General features: G+C 55.2%; 1 protein-coding gene across 1 annotated transcript in view; it reads right to left on the reverse strand.

Annotated features, from left to right (window-relative positions):
- The window catches only part of LOC108644364 (SH3 and multiple ankyrin repeat domains protein 3), a gene marked incomplete at its 3' end in the record, with an annotated part of 71,650 nt that overhangs the window by 23,955 nt on the left and 41,971 nt on the right, over positions 1-5,724 (reverse strand). The gene's annotated exons all lie outside the window — the stretch shown is intronic.

Genomic DNA, 5,724 nt, shown 5'->3' on the forward strand with positions numbered 1-5,724 from the left:
TAAATTCTGAAATGGATCATCCCTGTTTTCAGAGCTTTGATGCTTTGGAAATAATCCTTTTACTTCAAATATCCAATCATTCCATCGATCCAATTTTGTTCAGAATGATTCCATAACGATTCCATTTTCACCAAAACACGTGTTTTCCTCAGAAAATGTGACTCTGATCCAATTACCAACCTCCTCTGGTGAAATCAGCGCTTCATCTTGGGGTTTTTTTGGACAAATGGGGTGGAGTGGATTGAATCCCAGAGCGTGGTTATCCTGTATATCCTCCTCCCAAATGATCCCAAATTTCCTTTATGCAGTTTTCTGCTGGCAATTACATCCTCCCTTTTTAACCCTTTATCCACTGCCTCCAGCACCTGATTGCTTAGTTTTCTTGCCAGCAAATGATTTCACCCTCACAGGTTGGGAAATAACTGGATCATCCCTCTGCCTCTTCCCAAATCCAGGGCTCTGCCAATCCTGGCACTGCCCCAGCAGCACACAGCTGAAACCTGCAAATATTGGAAAACCACCACCTGGAAAATGCTCAGAGCTTCGGTTACTGATGGCCTGGGAAGGGTTTTGTCACCTGCATGGGACACTGGGACATCACCCTGCTCCTTCCCAGGGAACAGACATGGAACAGCCCGGTGCTTCCAGCTTTTATCATGGAATTCCAGGATGGTTTGGGAGTGAAGGGACCTTAAAGCCCATCCAGTTCCAACCCCTGCCATGGGCAGGGACACCTCCCACCAGGCCAGGAATGACACCTTGCAGAAAGCAGGGAAGAAAAGCAGCCAAGAAGCTGGAATGACACAGGAGGTGAGGGATGGATGTTACCCAGGAAAGCTGAGCATGGGGGAGACCCATCAGGCAGCTGCTTGGACTGTGCAAGAATCCCAGGATCCCTGAGGCTGGAAAAGCCCTCCCAGCCCATGGATCCACCCTGGGCCCCATCCCCACCTTGGCCCCCAGCCCAGAGCACTGAGTGCCACGGCCAGGCCTTCCTGGGACACCTCCAGGGCTGGGCACTCCAAACCTCCCTGGGCAGCCCCTGCCANCTGGAGCCCCTTCAGGCCCTGCCAGGGGCTCTCAGCTCTCCCTGGAGCCTTCTCTTCTCCAGGGGAACCCCCCCAGCTCTCCCAGCCTGGCTCCAGAGCAGAGGGATCCAGCCCTGGCAGCAGCTCTGGGGCCTCTCTGGACTCTCTCCAGCAGCTCCACGTCCTCCTGCTGTTGGGGGCACCAGAAACCTCCAGCAGTTGACCTCCTGGTTTAGGTGCAACCACGGAATCATGGAATTGTTTGAGTTGGAAGGACCTTAAAGCCCATCCAGTCCCACCCCTGCCATGGGTAGGGACATCTTCCACCGGCCCAGGTTGCTCCAACCTGCCCTTGGACAATTCCAGGGATCCAGGGGCAGCCACAGCTTCTCTGGGCAAGGATATAATCCAAGATGTCACCTGACAGGGCACTCAGATGAAGTTAAGGGAGCAGATCCAGCTCCCAGCCTGTTCCCTCCGTGGTATCCACGTGTCACTCCAGGCACAGCCCTTCCCGTGGGCTGGAACCTGCAGCGAGTGCACGTCGTGAGACACGAGCTGGGAACGTGTCACCGGGGCCTTAAAGGCTCAGCAAACAAGAAAAGCAATCCTGAATTAAGAGCTGTATCCCTGTGGAACAAACCCCAGGAGCGTCATTGAATCCAGGGTGGGGACACACGGAGACAGGGGAAGTGACACTGCCTGGAGTCCCAGGGCTTGGTCACCGGGAATGGGAAAGAAGCTCCAAAAATGGACTGAAACATGAATTAATCCTCTTCTCCTTGGAGAGCAGGTTTGGAGGGATGACTGCTCCCAGTGTCCTCAACATCCATGGCAGGCAGTGGATGGAGGAGCTGGGACCCTCATGGTCACAAAAATCATGGAATGCTTTGGCTTGGAAGGGACCTTAAAGCCCATCCAGGGCCACCCAAAGATTTTTGCCAAAGCCAACGACTTTAAATCTCAGGAAGCAGAATTTAAACCTCTCGAGGAGCCACCACAGCTCTGGTTGTGCAATTTGGACACTTCTTGGCCTTAAAAACCCCTCAGTCTGGGCTGTCCCACAGGAGGAATTCCAGCTCCAGCTGTGGGAGAAGACCTGGCAGAGCTGGATCACCAGGAAGGCCTGGGGGCAACAAATCCCATCCTGGAGGCACCAAAATCCATCCTGAAGGCACCAAACCTCCTCCTGGGGGCATAAAATCCCATCCTAGGGGAATCAAACCTCCTCTCAGAGCCACCAAACCCCATCCTGGAGGCAGCAAACCCTCTATTGGGAACAGGGTGGACAACATGGATATTTTAATTATTCCTCAGCAGGGTCTGTGCAGTCGAGGCCTTTCCTGCTCCTCACCCCCCATTCCTTGGGGCAGGGAATTAAAATCATCTCCTGAGTGTTTAAATTCCTAAGGTTCCTCTAAAAGAGTGGGATAATGCAAATTCCAGACTCTGCTGGGCCTTGTTCCCAGTTTTTCCATTAGATCTCCACAAGGATCACACCACCCTCAGCAGGGATGACCCAACATCCCCAGTCCCAATTCCTGTCCTTCCTGAGGGTCACCAAGTGTCCCAGGACTCCTCTGCACAAGAGCCAAGGTCTGGAAACCATCAGTGAGCCCTTCATTTCCGTGATGATCCCAGTGTTGTATCCCAAGGTCTTACTGCAGGGCTTGGGGACAACATTCCCACTTCCCAGACCAACGGGAAGATCCTTGAGCTCTGACTGCACTTCCTGCAACATCCTCCCAGGGTTGGGAAGGGGCTCCTGAGCTTCCCACAGTACGGGAAAGGACTAAACCACCCTCAAAGGATCCACTAATCCCACAGATCCCGGTAAACGCCGAGCCCTTATGGAATTCCCTGAGGGATCCAAGTGTCTGTGATCCCAGTGGCTCTGGCTGGGATGAAAACCCAACAGCTGAGGCTGAACAGCAAACTGGAACCTTCCTGTGAGGAAATGCAGCAAACCCAGGTGGAATCAGGGAATCCTGGAATCACCGAGGTCGGAAAAGCCTCCAAGACATCAAGTCCAACTGTTCCCCCAAGGCCACCACTGCCCCACGTCCCCAAGTGCCACATCCACAGGGCCTGGAAATCTCCAGGGAAGGGGGGACTCCATGCCTGCCTGGGCAGCTGTGCCAGGGCTGGAAAACCCTTTCCAGGAAGGAATTTCCCCAATATCCAACCTGACCCTCCCCTGGCCCAGCCTGAGGCCGTTTCCCCTTGGCCTGTCCCTTGTTCCCTGGCAGCAGAGCCCGACCCCCCCCGGCTCCCCCCTCCTGGCAGGGACTTGCAGAGCCAGAAGGTCCCCCCTNGAGGGAATGGTGTGCGGGGAGGAGAGCTGAGCTCTCAGGAGATGGTGTGAACATTCCCTGCTCCATCTCTGCCTCAGAGCTGAGTCAGGCTGGGATGAGAAACCACTGCTGAGATCACCCGGAACCGGGGCTGGATCTGCACCCCCAGGGAGGGCAGTTCCCACCAAACCCTCCTTGGGCACTTCCCAGTGGGAAGGAGCCTCAATTCCAGCCTGGAGAAGCCACAAGAGACCCGGTGTGTGGAGCTGGAGAGGGAAGAGCAGCTGCTGAGTGCAGGTGATCCGAGATCAGCCACCCCCTCCTCCAGTACGGAATGGCAGCTCTGGGAGCACAACTCCATCTCCCACAGGAGGAAGAAAAGCACTTTGACACGAAAGAGGAGGCAGAAAATGAACAAAACAATCAACTCCAGCTCCCGGAGCAGAGCCGGGCAGGAGGACTCTGGTAATGCACAGAAATAAGGAAAAATTCCGGATTTTTGGACACAGGGCCTGATGAGGATGCCCAGCTCTTGCTTTAGGCTTGGAAGGAGACGATAAATCACGAGTCAAATCGTGCAGAAAGGCTCTTCAAAACGTTACAGAGACAAATGTGTCACAACCTGGGCATTAAAAACTGAGCAGCCAGACAAGGCATCGACCCTGAGGAGATCCAGGAGGATCCCAAACTGAGAGGAAAGGGAGGCAGGTACAGGCACAGGGAGGAGCCACCAGCACGATGCTGGACGTGGACCTGGTGGGTCCAGCTCCAGGCAGGTCCTGCAGTTGATACTGAACTCTTGAAATCGTGGGTTTGGTGCACAGGAGCAGCCAGAAAAGGCAACAAAAGCTACCAGGGAAGAGGTGGAAAGGGAGGTGGGACGTGTCACTGGGGGCTCTGCACGTGCTGGGAGCTGCTCTGGTTCAGCATCTCCAGGAGGAAGAGGTGGGAGTGGAGCAGGACCAGAAAAGGGCAATTAGAATGGTCAAGGGGATGGAGCAACTTCCCTACGGAGACAGGCTGGAAATATCAACCTGCTGATGTGGCCAGTGCCATGACATTGGAATCTGGAAGGGACAAGGGCAATGGACCACCAGGAAATGGGATCTCCTTAAGTAATCTCCTTAATTAATTACAATTAATCTTGTAATGCCACTGTCACGGAGGGGGAACTGGGCTAATGGACCATCATCTGCTCCCGTGGGACATTTCCCACTCAGTCTGATCCCTCCCAGCTGACCAGGATGTGAAGCTTGGAAGTCTGTCATGGGAGACAAAGTCCCCCTTCTCCTGACCATGATTCAGTTGTTTTTTTTTCAATCCCAGAATCCTGGAATCCCAGAGGCTGGAAAAGCCCTCCCAGCCCATGGATCCACCCTGGGCTCCATCCCCACCTTGTCCCCCAGCCCAGAGCACTGAGTGCCACGGCCAGGCCTTCCTGGGACACCTCCAGGGCTGGGCACTCCAAACCTCCCTGGGCAGCCCCTGCCAAGGCCTCACCACCCTTTCCAGCAACAAATTCCTCCTCAGCCCCAACCTGACCTTGTTGTAAGCCAAGAAATGCCTTTCAGCACCTTGAGCAGGTCCCTGATTTGAGTGTGTGACAGGTTGGGACCTCTCTGGGCCAAGGGATGGAGAAGTGAATCCTCTGGCTCATTACGGGGCAAAGGGGCTGCTCCAGCCCCTCCCATTTGCTCCACAGGATTCCCTAATCATGGAATCCCAGGATGGTTTGGGTGGGAAGGGACCTTAAAGCCCATCCAGTGCTACCCCTGCCATGGGCAGGGACACCTTCCACTAGCCCAGGTTGCTCCAGCCTGGCCTGGGACACTTCCAGGGATCCAGGGGCAGCCACGGCTCCTCTGGGCATTCCCAGGCAATGGCTGCAGGGAAGCCCCAGGTCCAAGTGCTGCAGCTCATCCCCTGCAGAGACCAGGATGAAATAAAATAAGCTCTGTCCAAAGGCTCAGCTGGTCTGACCGGGATGTCACCTCCTCCGGAACGGGGCAGAGGTGGAGATGGGATGGGTTGGGAAGGGCTGGTTCTCCAGGATGGTGCAGAGCCTGAGCCCTCTTCCTGGAGGTGTTCACAGGGACAAATTCGGGTTGGGGAAGGAACGAACCCTCAGCAGGACTGAGAGAAGCCAGGAAGGATTTTCACACCCTCCCTGCAGCACGAAGAGCAGATTCCTTTGAGGATCACCCAGCTGAGTCCACAATATCCATCTCCCACCCCTGCAAGGGATGATCCTCTGATCCCCCCATTTCCAGACCCCTTTTCCCTCTTCACACCACCATTCCTGAAGCGGTTTTCCCTCAATGGAGTGGTGGTGCCACCGACGGGGCCACGCAGACAGTCCCAGAGCTCCTTCCAGCCCGAACCCCACGGAGCACCGGGATGAG

This window comes from Manacus vitellinus, unplaced genomic scaffold (genome assembly GCF_001715985.3).
Source record: "Manacus vitellinus isolate BGI_N305 unplaced genomic scaffold, ASM171598v3 scaffold_110_pilon, whole genome shotgun sequence".
NCBI classification, from domain to species: Eukaryota; Metazoa; Chordata; class Aves; order Passeriformes; family Pipridae; genus Manacus; species Manacus vitellinus.